General features: G+C 48.6%; 1 pseudogene; it reads right to left on the bottom strand.

The window, feature by feature from the left end:
• Window positions 1-278: 278 nt before the first annotated feature.
• Window positions 279-11655, bottom strand: LOC118937395 (annotated as a pseudogene).
• Between the last annotated feature and the right edge of the window lie 339 nt (window positions 11656-11994).

The following is an 11994-nucleotide window of genomic DNA, read 5'->3' as shown; positions in this document are numbered from 1 at the left end:
AATGTACAATGTACAAAGTGTAGGAGTTTAGATTAATCATAGTTGCAGATACAACATAGTCCCGTTCTCCTTTGTCAAGGCTCAACTAAACTATTCTCTTCCTTTTTGTTTCTCTTCTCAACTGTTCTCAATGGTGATACCAGATTCAATTCAGGGTCTGTGTATTCTCATGCCACCATTTTGTTCTTAGTTTTTGCTTTGTTCCATCCAAACCCTGACATTTCTCTTCACCACTGTCTCTTTCCATGTCCATATGACTAGCAGGGTGTGTAGACTAGCTATCTGCAGCCACACTCTGCCACTACCATGCCCTCGAACTTATACTTATACGTGACCACTCCTGTGTCATCCAGGTAAAGCAGGGAGATCGGATCCAGCTTGGTGGGCACACAGCAGGCTCGCACCACCCTCTGCGGGCTCTTCATGCTCACCAGTGTCTGGACGATGGCGTGCTTGGTTGGCGTCACGTTTTCGGTCAGTGGATATGTGCAGACGCCGCTGCACTCAAAGGCCTCGTACCCAGCCGGCGCTAGGATCCAGCTGTCCCAGCCGATGTCGTCAAACTCCACATAGAGGGACTGTTTCATGCACTGGTTGCCCTTGGCGTTGCGGCGGATCCTAGAGGCTGTGTCATACAGTGCCTTGCGAAAGTATTCGGCCCCCTTGAACTTTGCGACATTTCAGGCTTCAAACATAAAGATATAAAACTGTATTTCTTTGTGAAGAATCAACAACAAGTGGGACACAATCATGAAGTGGAACGACATTTATTGGATATTTCAAACTTTTTTAACAAATCAAAAACTGAAAAATTGGGCGTGCAAAATTATTCAGCCCCTTTACTTTCAGTGCAGCAAACTCTCTCCAGAAGTTCAGTGAGGATCTCTGAATGATCCAATGTTGACCTAAATGACTAATGATGATAAATACAATCCACCTGTGTGTAATCAAGTCTCCGTATAAATGCACCTGCACTGTGATAGTCTCAGAGGTCCGTTAAAAGCACAGAGAGTATCATGAAGAAGATACTGTTGTGAAGAAGTTTAAAGCCGGATTTGGATACAAAAAGTTTCCCAAGCTTTAAACATCCCAAGGAGCACTGTGCAAGCGATAATCTTGAAATGGAAGGAGTATCAGACCACTGCAAATCTACCAAGACCTGGCCGTCCCTCTAAACTTTCAGCTCATACAAGGAGAAGACTGATCAGAGATGCAGCCAAGAGGCCCATGATCACTCTGGATGAACTGCAGAGATCTACAGCTGAGGTGGGAGACTCTGTCCATAGGACAACAATCAGTCGTATATTGCACAAATCTGGCCTTTATGGAAGAGTGGCAAGAAGAAAGCCATTTCTTAAAGATATCCATAAAAAGTGTTGTTTAAAGTTTGCCACAAGCCACCTGGGAGACACACCAAACATGTGGAAGAAGGTGCTCTGGTCAGATGAAACCAAAATTGAACTTTTTGGCAACAATGCAAAACGTTATGTTTGGCGTAAAAGCAACACAGCTTATCACCCTGAACACACCATCCCCACTGTCAAACATGGTGGTGGCAGCATCATGGTTTGGGCCTGCTTTTCTTCAGCAGGGACAGGGAAGATGGTTAAAATTGATGGGAAGATGGATGGAGCCAAATACAGGACCATTCTGGAAGAAAACCTGATGGAGTCTGCAAAAAACCTGAGACTGGGACGGAGATTTGTCTTCCAACAAGACAATGATCCAAAACATAAAGCAAAATCTACAATGGAATGGTTCAAAAATAAACATATCCAGGTGTTAGAATGGCCAAGTCAAAGTCCAGACGTGAATCCAATCGAGAATCTGTGGAAAGAACTGAAAACTGCTGTTCACAAATGCTCTCCATCCAACCTCACTGAGCTCGAGCTGTTTTGCAAGGAGGAATGGGAGAAAATTTCAGTCTCTCGATGTGCAAAACTGATAGAGACATACCCCATGCGACTTACAGCTGTAATCGCAGCAAAAGGTGGCGCTACAAAGTATTAACTTAAGGGGCTGAATAATTTTGCACGCACAATATTTCAGTTTTTGATTTGTTAAAAAAGTTTGAAATATCCAATAAATGTCGTTCCACTTCATGATTGTGTCCCACTTGTTGTTGATTCTTCACAAAAAAATACAGTTTTATATCTTTATGTTTGAAGCCGGAAATGTGGCTAAAGGTCGCAAAGTTCAAGGGGGCCAAATACTTTCACAAGGCACTGTAGATTAGGTTAGAGGGCATCTGGATCAGGGCCTCTTCGTCCTGCTCTTCCTGGCCCTCAACCCGGCTCAGCTCCCCCATAGCCCATTCAGCCTCAGCCCCAAGTCACCCTGAAGAACTGCCTCCGAAGTCTCGTGTCTAATCATCTCGTTCAGCTCCTGCTTGTCGTCACAGTGATCACCGCTCTGGTCATTGGAGAAGACGATCATCAGGGGTTTGTGTTTTTCCTGTGGGCTGGTGTCTATTTCCATGTCTTCCCTAAATGTCCTCCTCCCCTCTTCCTCTCCTTCTCCCTCGCCCTCTGCCAGTGCCTGCCCTCCATTCCCCTCAGAGGCCAGGCTTGCTATGTGCACCTCCAGCCTGTGGGTTGTGCCGTACTCTGACTTGCACCAGCGTTGGACAGCAGCGGTAAGGTCAAAGGCCTCCCAGCCGTTATCAGTACCATAGACCTGCCTTGATGCCAGCTCCACTAACTCCCGTCCTCCTCCACCTCCTCCTCCTTTCTCAGTGTCCTCCCCTGTTCTGTTGTCCTCCCCTGTTCTGTTGTCCTCCCCTGTTCTGTTGTCCTCCCCTGTTCTGTTGTCCTCCCCTGTTCCGTTGTCCTCCTCTGTTCTGTTGTCCTCCCCTGTTCTGTTGTCCTCCCCTGTTCTGTTGTCCTCCCCTGTTCTGTCGTCTTCCCCTGTTCTGTTGTCCTCCCTTGTTCTGTTGTCCTCCCCTGTTCTGTTGTCCTCCTCTGTTCTGTCGTCCTCCTCTGTTCTGTTGTCCTCCCCTGTTCTGTTGTCCTCCCCTGTTCTGTTGTCCTCCCCTGTTCTGTTGTCCTCCTCTGTTCTGTTGTCCTCCCCTGTTCTGTTGTCCTCCTCTGTTCTATTGTCCTCCTCTGTTCTATTGTCCTCCCCTGTTCTGTTGTCCTCCTCTGTTCTATTGTCGTCCTCTGTTCTATTGTCCTCCCCTGTTCTGTTGTCCTCCCCTGTTCTGTTGTCCTCCCCTGTTCTGTTGTCCTCCCCTGTTCTGTTGTCCTCCCCTGTTCTGTTGTCTTCCCCTGTTCTGTTGTCCTCCCCTGTTCTGTTGTCTTCCCCTGTTCTGTTGTCTTCCACTGTTCTGTTGTCCTCCCCTGTTCTGTTGTCCTCCCCTGTTCTGTTGTCCTCCCCTGTTCTATTGTCCTCCTCTGTTCTGTTGTCCTCCCCTGTTCTGTTGTCCTCCTCTGTTCTATTGTCCTCCTCTGTTCTATTGTCCTCCCCTGTTCTGTTGTCCTCCCCTGTTATGTTGTCCTCCCCTGTTCTGTTGTCCTCCCCTGTTCTGTTGTCCTCCCCTGTTCTGTTGTCTTCCCCTGTTCTGTTGTCCTCCCCTGTTCTGTTGTCTTCCCCTGTTCTGTTGTCTTCCACTGTTCTGTTGTCCTCCCCTGTTCTGTTGTCCTCCCCTGTTCTGTTGTCCTCCCCTGTTCTGTTGTCCTCCCCTGTTCTGTCGTCTTCCCCTGTTCTGTTGTCCTCCCTTGTTCTGTTGTCCTCCCCTGTTCTGTTGTCCTCCTCTGTTCTGTCGTCCTCCTCTGTTCTGTTGTCCTCCCCTGTTCTGTTGTCCTCCCCTGTTCTGTTGTCCTCCTCTGTTCTGTTGTCCTCCCCTGTTCTGTTGTCCTCCTCTGTTCTATTATCCTCCTCTGTTCTATTGTCCTCCCCTGTTCTGTTGTCCTCCTCTGTTCTATTGTCCTCCTCTGTTCTATTGTCCTCCCCTGTTCTGTTGTCCTCCCCTGTTCTGTTGTCCTCCCCTGTTCTGTTGTCCTCCCCTGTTCTGTTGTCCTCCCATGTTCTGTTGTCCTCCCCTGTTCTGTTGTCCTCCCCTGTTCTGTTGTCTTCCACTGTTCTGTTGTCCTCCCCTGTTCTGTTGTCCTACTCTGTTCTATTGTCCTCCTCTGTTCTATTGTCCTCCCCTGTTCTGTTGTCCTCCCCTGTTCTGTTGTCCTCCCCTGTTCTGTTGTCCTCCCCTGTTCTGTTGTCTTCCCCTGTTCTGTTGTCCTCCCCTGTTCTGTTGTCTTCCCCTGTTCTGTTGTCTTCCACTGTTCTGTTGTCCTCCCCTGTTCTGTTGTCCTACTCTGTTCTATTGTCCTCCTCTGTTCTATTGTCCTCCCCTGTTCTGTTGTCCTCCCCTGTTCTGTTGTCCTCCCCTGTTCTGTTGTCCTCCCCTGTTCTGTTGTCCTCCCCTGTTCTGTTGTCTTCCCCTGTTCTGTTGTCCTCCCCTGTTCTGTTGTCTTCCCCTGTTCTGTTGTCTTCCACTGTTCTGTTGTCCTCCCCTGTTCTGTTGTCCTCCCCTGTTCTGTTGTCCTCCCCTGTTCTGTTGTCTTCCCCTGTTCTGTCGTCTTCCCCTGTTCTGTTGTCCTCCCTTGTTCTGTTGTCCTCCCCTGTTCTGTTGTCCTCCTCTGTTCTGTCGTCCTCCTCTGTTCTGTTGTCCTCCCCTGTTCTGTTGTCCTCCCCTGTTCTGTTGTCCTCCTCTGTTCTGTTGTCCTCCCCTGTTCTGTTGTCTTCCTCTGTTCTATTGTCCTCCTCTGTTCTATTGTCCTCCCCTGTTCTGTTGTCCTCCCCTGTTCTGTTGTCCTCCCCTGTTCTGTTGTCCTCCCCTGTTCTGTTGTCTTCCCCTGTTCTGTCGTCTTCCCCTGTTCTGTTGTCCTCCCTTGTTCTGTTGTCCTCCCCTGTTCTGTTGTCCTCCTCTGTTCTGTCGTCCTCCTCTGTTCTGTTGTCCTCCCCTGTTCTGTTGTCCTCCCCTGTTCTGTTGTCCTCCTCTGTTCTGTTGTCCTCCCCTGTTCTGTTGTCTTCCTCTGTTCTATTGTCCTCCTCTGTTCTATTGTCCTCCCCTGTTCTGTTGTCCTCCTCTGTTCTATTGTCGTCCTCTGTTCTATTGTCCTCCCCTGTTCTGTTGTCCTCCCCTGTTCTGTTGTCCTCCCCTGTTCTGTTGTCCTCCCCTGTTCTGTTGTCCTCCCCTGTTCTGTTGTCCTCCCCTGTTCTGTTGTCTTCCCCTGTTCTGTTGTCCTCCCCTGTTCTGTTGTCTTCCCCTGTTCTGTTGTCTTCCACTGTTCTGTTGTCCTCCCCTGTTCTGTTGTCCTCCCCTGTTCTGTTGTCCTCCCCTGTTCCGTTGTCCTCCTCTGTTCTATTGTCCTCCCCTGTTCTATTGTCCTCCTCTGTTCTGTTGTCCTCCCCTGTTCTGTTGTCCTCCTCTGTTCTATTGTCCTCCCCTGTTCTGTTGTCCTCCCCTGTTCTGTTGTCCTCCCCTGTTCTGTTGTCCTCCCCTGTTCTGTTGTCTTCCCCTGTTCTGTTGTCCTCCTCTGTTCTATTGTCCTCCTCTGTTCTATTGTCCTCCCCTGTTCTGTTGTCCTCCTCTGTTCTATTGTCCTCCTCTGTTCTATTGTCCTCCCCTGTTCTGTTGTCCTCCCCTGTTCTGTTGTCCTCCCCTGTTCTGTTGTCCTCCCCTGTTCTGTTGTCTTCCCCTGTTCTGTTGTCTTCCCCTGTTCTGTTGTCCTCCCCTGTTCTGTTGTCTTCCCCTGTTCTGTTGTCCTCCCCTGTTCTGTTGTCCACCCCTGTTCTGTTGTCCTCCCCTGTTCCGTTGTCCTCCTCTGTTCTGTTGTCCTCCCCTGTTCTGTTGTCCTCCCCTGTTCTGTTGTCTTCCCCTGTTCTGTTGTCCTCCCTTGTTCTGTTGTCCTCCTCTGTTCTATTGTCCTCCCCTGTTCTGTTGTCCTCCTCTGTTCTATTGTCCTCCTCTGTTCTATTGTCCTCCCCTGTTCTGTTGTCCTCCCCTGTTCTGTTGTCCTCCCCTGTTCTGTTGTCCTCCCCTGTTCTGTTGTCCTCCCCTGTTCTGTTGTCCTCCCCTGTTCTGTTGTCCTCCCCTGTTCTGTTGTCTTCCCCTGTTCTGTTGTCTTCCACTGTTCTGTTGTCCTCCCCTGTTCTGTTGTCCTCCCCTGTTCTGTTGTCCTCCCCTGTTCCGTTGTCCTCCTCTGTTCCGTTGTCCTCCCCTGTTCTATTGTCCTCCTCTGTTCTGTTGTCCTCCCCTGTTCTGTTGTCCTCCTCTGTTCTATTGTCCTCCCCTGTTCTGTTGTCCTCCCCTGTTCTGTTGTCCTCCCCTGTTCTGTTGTCCTCCCCTGTTCTGTTGTCCTCCCCTGTTCTGTTGTCTTCCCCTGTTCTGTTGTCCTCCTCTGTTCTATTGTCCTCCTCTGTTCTATTGTCCTCCCCTGTTCTGTTGTCCTCCTCTGTTCTATTGTCCTCCTCTGTTCTATTGTCCTCCTCTGTTCTATTGTCCTCCCCTGTTCTGTTGTCCTCCCCTGTTCTGTTGTCCTCCCCTGTTCTGTTGTCCTCCCCTGTTCTGTTGTCTTCCCCTGTTCTGTTGTCTTCCCCTGTTCTGTTGTCCTCCCCTGTTCTGTTGTCTTCCCCTGTTCTGTTGTCTTCCCCTGTTCTGTTGTCCTCCCCTGTTCTGTTGTCCTCCCCTGTTCTGTTGTCCTCCCCTGTTCCGTTGTCCTCCTCTGTTCTGTTGTCCTCCCCTGTTCTGTTGTCCTCCCCTGTTCTGTTGTCTTCCCCTGTTCTGTTGTCCTCCCTTGTTCTGTTGTCCTCCTCTGTTCTATTGTCCTCCCCTGTTCTGTTGTCCTCCTCTGTTCTATTGTCCTCCTCTGTTCTGTTGTCTTCCCCTGTTCTGTTGTCCTCCCCTGTTCTGTTGTCTTCCCCTGTTCTGTTGTCTTCCCCTGTTCTGTTGTCCTCCCCTGTTCTGTTGTCCTCCCCTGTTCTGTTGTCCTCCTCTGTTCTATTGTTCCCACCTGTTCCATTCTGCTGCTCCAGCTCATAGATGGTCACCTTGCGGTCGACCCCGGCGTAGAGGTTGTGGTCGGTCTGAACCAGGGTGTAGAGACGCAGCTCTGCGGCGGTGATGCGCTCATGTTGGGGGAACGGTACGTTGAAGAGCAGAGGGTGTCGTCTCACCCCTCCACTACCCAAACTGCAGGGAGGTGAGTCTGCAGGAGAGGAATACACAGAGACAAAGGCTGTTCATCAGTAGTTCTCCTTGTTGATGCTTTGAATCGACCACCATTGTACTACACTTCATGCAGAATTGGAAGTACAGCAAGAGCCAAGATTTTGTCCAACACACTTCTGCGAGGCAATTGCAGCTTTACTGTAACATCCCATTCAACATTGAACTAGATATGAATGAATATGTACAGTTGAAGTCAGAAGTTTACATACACCTAGGTTACACCTAGGTTACACTCCACAAATGTCTTGTTAACAAACTATAGTTTTGGCAAGTCGGTTAGGACATCTACTTTGAGCATGACACAAGTGATTTTTCCAACAATTGTTTACAGACAGATTATTTAACTTATAATTCTTTGTATCACAATGGGTCAGAAGTTTGGGTCAGAAGTTTGCATAAACTAAGTTGACTGTGCCTTTAAACAGCTTGGAAAATTCCAGAAAAGTAGGTCATGGCTTTAAATCAAAACAAATCAAATCAAATTTATTTGTCACATACACATGGTTAGCAAATGTTAATGCGAGTGTAGCGAAATGCTTGTGCTTCTAGTTCCGACAATGCAGTAATAACCAATGAGTAATCTAACCCAACAATTCCAAAACTACTACCTTATACACACAAGTGTAAAGGGATAAAGAATATGTACATAAATATATATGAATGACTGATGGTACAGAACGGCATAGGCAAGATGCAGTAGATGGTATCGAGTACAGTATATACATATGAGATGAGTAATGTAGGGTATGTAAACAAAGTGGCATAGTTTAAAGTGGCTTGTGATACATGTATTACATAAAGATGCAGTAGATGATATAGAGTACAGTATATACATATACATATGAGATGAGTAATGTAGGGTATGTAAACATTATATTAAGTAGCATTGTTTAAAGTGGCTAGTGATATATTTTACATAAATTTCCATCAATTCCCATTATTAAAGTGGCTGGAGTTGAGTCAGTGTGTTGGCAGCAGCCACTCAATGTTAGTGGTGGCTGTTTAAAAGTCTGATGGCCTTGAGATAGAAGCTGTTTTTCAGTCTCTCGGTCCCAGCTTTGATGCACCTGTACTGACCTCGCCTTCTGGATGATAGCGGGGTGAACAGGCAGTGGCTCGGGTGGTTGTTGTCCTTGATGATCTTTATGGCCTTCCTGTGACATTGGGTGGTGTAGGTGTCCTGGAGGGCAGGTAGTTTGCCCCCGGTGATGTGTTGTGCAGACCTCACTACCCTCTGGAGAGCCTTACGGTTGTGGGCGTAGCAGTTGCCATACCAGGCGGTGATACATCCCGACAGGATGCTCTCGATTGTGCATCTGTAGAAGTTTGTGAGTGCTTTTGGTGACACGCCGAATTTCTTCAGCCTCCTGAGGTTGAAGAGGAGCTGCTGCGCCTTCTTCACGACGCTGTCTGTGTGGGTGGACCAATTTAGTTTGTCCGTGATGTGTATGCCGAGGAACTTAAAACTTACTACCCTCTTCACTACTTTCCCATCGATGTGGATAGGGGGTGCTAACCCTGCTATTTCCTAAAGTCCACAATCATCTCCTTTGTTTTGTTGACATTGAGTGTGAGGTTATTTTCCTGACACCACACTCCGAGGGCCGTCACCTCCTTCCTGTAGGCTGTCTCGTCGTTGTTGGTAATCAAGCCTACCACTGTAGTGTTGTCCGCAAACTTGATGATTGAGTTGGAGGCGTGCATGGCCACACAGTTGTGGGTGAACAGGGAGTACAGGAGAGGGCTCAGAACGCACCCTTGTGGGGCCCCAGTGTTGAGGATCAGCGGGCTGGAGATGTTGTTACCTACCCTCACCACCTGGGGTCGGCCCGTCAGGAAGTCCAGTACCCAGTTGCACAGGGCGGGGTCGAGACCCAGGGTCTCGAGCTTGATGACGAGTTTGGAGGGTACTATGGTGTTAAATGCTGAGCTGTAGTCGATGAACAGCATTCTCACATAGGTATTCCTATTGTCCAGATGGGTTAGGGCAGTGTGCAGTGTGGTTGCGATTGCATCGTCTGTGGACCTATTGGGGCGGTAAGCAAATTGGAGTGGATCTAGGGTGTCAGGTAGGGTGGAGGTGATATGGTCCTTGACTAGTCTCTCAAAGCACTTCATGATGACGGAAGTGAGTGCTACGGGGTGGTAGTCGTTTAGCTCAGTTACCTTAGCTTTCTTGGGAACAGGGACAATGGTGGCCCTCTTGAAGCATGTGGGAACAGCAGACTGGGATAAGGATTGATTGAATATGTCCGTAAACACACCAGCCAGCTGGTCTGCGCATACTCTGAGGATGCGGCTGGGGATGCCGTCTGGGCCTGCAGCCTTGCGAGGGTTAACACGTTTAAATGTTTTACTCACGCCGGCTGCAGTGAAGGAGAGTCCGCAGGTTTTGGTTGCGGGCCATGTCAGTGGCACTGTATGGTCCTCAAAGCGGGCAAAAAAGTGATTTAGTCTGCCTGGGAGCAAGACATCCTGGTCCGTGACGGGGCTGGTTTTCTTTTTGTAATCCATGATTGACTGTAGACCCTGCCACATACCTCTTGTGTCTGAGCAGTTGAATTGTGACTCTACTTTGTCTCTATACTGACGCTTAGCTTGTTTGATTGCCTTGCGGAGGGAATATTCGGTCATGTTTCCGGTCACCTTGCCCTGGTTAAAAGCAGTGGTTCGTGCTTTCAGTTTCATGCGAATGCTGCCATCAATCCACAGTTTCTGGTTTGGGAATGTTTTAATCATTGCTATGGGAACGACATCGTCAATGCACTTTCTAATGAACTCGCTCACCGAATCAGCGTATTCGTCAATGTTGTTGTTGGAAGCAATGCGGAACATATCCCAATCCCAGTGATCAAAGCAGTCTTGAAGCATGGAATCAGATTGGTCGGACCAGCGTTGAACAGACCTGAGCGCGGGAGCTTATTGTTTTAGTTTCTGTCTGTAGGCAGGGAGCAACAAAATGGAGTCGTGGTCAGCTTTTCCGAAAGGAGGGTGGGGGGGGCCTTATATGCATTGCGGAAGTTAGAATAGCAATGATCCAGGGTTTTTCCAGCCCTGGTTCGCAATCGATATGCTGATACAATTTAGGGAGTCTTGTTTTCAGATTAGCCTTGTTAAAATCCCCAGCTACAATGAATGCAGCTTCAGGATATGTGGTTTCCAGTTTGCAAAGAGTCAAATAAAGTTTGTTCAGGGCCATCGATGTGTCTGCTTGGGGGGGAATATGATTATGTGATTATAATCAAAGAGAATTCCCTTGGTAGATAATGCGGTCGACATTTGATTGTGAGGAATTCTAAGTCAGGTGAACAGAAGGACTTGAGTTCCTGTATGTTGTTGTGATCACACCACGTCTCGTTAATCATCGTCTCGTTAATCATAAGGCATACGCCCCCGCCCCTCATCTTGTTTCTGTCGGCGCGATGCGTGAAGAAACCAGCTGGCTGCACCGATTCCGTTAGCATCTCTCAAGTGAGCCATGTTTCCGTGAAGCAAAGAACGTTACAGTCTCTGATGTCTCTCTGGAATGCTACCCTTGCTCGGATTTCATCAACCTTGTTGTCAAGAGACGGGACATTGGCGAGTAGTATGCTAGGGAGTGGTGCCAGATGTGCCCGTCTCCGGAGACTGACCAGAAGACTGCTTAGTTTGCCTCTTTTACGACGTCGTTGTTTTGGGTCGCAGGCTGGGATCCATTCCGTTGTCCTGGGTGGAAGGCAGAACACAGGATCCGCTTCGCGAAAGTCATATTCCACATGTATTACAAATCTTATTGAAAATGTTTAGCCTTCATTGTTTTTACTCTATGCATGCATGTGTTGACCTTCTACAGGTCAATTTTGATACGTAATACATTGTTGATGAACAGTTGTGATAATAATACTTTCATTATAAAGGGATTAAGGGCTTACAGCACAATAATTATTTTTTACTTCAAATGAAAGAGAAGAACACCATCTAGCTTAATTTGAACTCAGTACAGGATATGGATACCCAATACAGTACAGCGGTCCTCTACCTTCATTCTTGAAGCTGCGGATGATGTTGGCGGTGGGCATGGCGGTGCTGTCATTGGCGAAGCGGTTGTACAACTCCATCATGTACTCAGGAGGCTCCACACGGGCACTGCCAGGTGGCTGGGCAGGAGGGCCCAGGCCAGACAGGTTGAAGGTCCGGAGAAACTGGCCTCTCAGATTCACCAGCAGACTCTGCATGTCCACATCATTGTCCTGCTCCAACAGAGATGGGTCTATGACTCCCCTGTGGCTGTCCCTCAGCCCGGGAGCAGGGTGATGCCTCTCTGGGGCAAGGGAGATGGGGCTGCCTTGCCCAGACAGGGGCCACATCAGGAGCAGCAAGAAGAGCAGGGGGAAGAGGATCCGGGTGATAAAGGTAGCTTCCAACCTGGGGAGCCCAGTTTCCGCCATGGAGAGGAGTGGTACTGTTGATGTGTACACAGGGACGATCCAAGGTTGTGTGCGATTGAAGAGAATTAGATCTATCACACGTGTTAATCCAATGGTCCACATTCAGCTTGATGAAGGGTGAGAAACAGCAACCGTGTTTTTCTCTTGCTGATCCGGATGGTTGTCGGTTATCTGGTGACTTAAAATGTGCTGTTGAACCTTGGAGCTGATCCGTGTGAGGGTCTGTGTTCTGTCGCGCTCTCTGTGTTCCTCTCTCTGTGTGTTCCTCTCTCTGTGTGTGGCTTGGAACCCAGATAAACTGCTTTTATTCTAGATCTCACGCCCTTTATCCTCATGCAC

This window comes from Oncorhynchus mykiss, chromosome 11 (genome assembly GCF_013265735.2).
Source record: "Oncorhynchus mykiss isolate Arlee chromosome 11, USDA_OmykA_1.1, whole genome shotgun sequence".
Classification (NCBI taxonomy): domain Eukaryota; kingdom Metazoa; phylum Chordata; class Actinopteri; order Salmoniformes; family Salmonidae; genus Oncorhynchus; species Oncorhynchus mykiss.
This window is presented reverse-complemented; position numbering and strand designations above follow the sequence as displayed.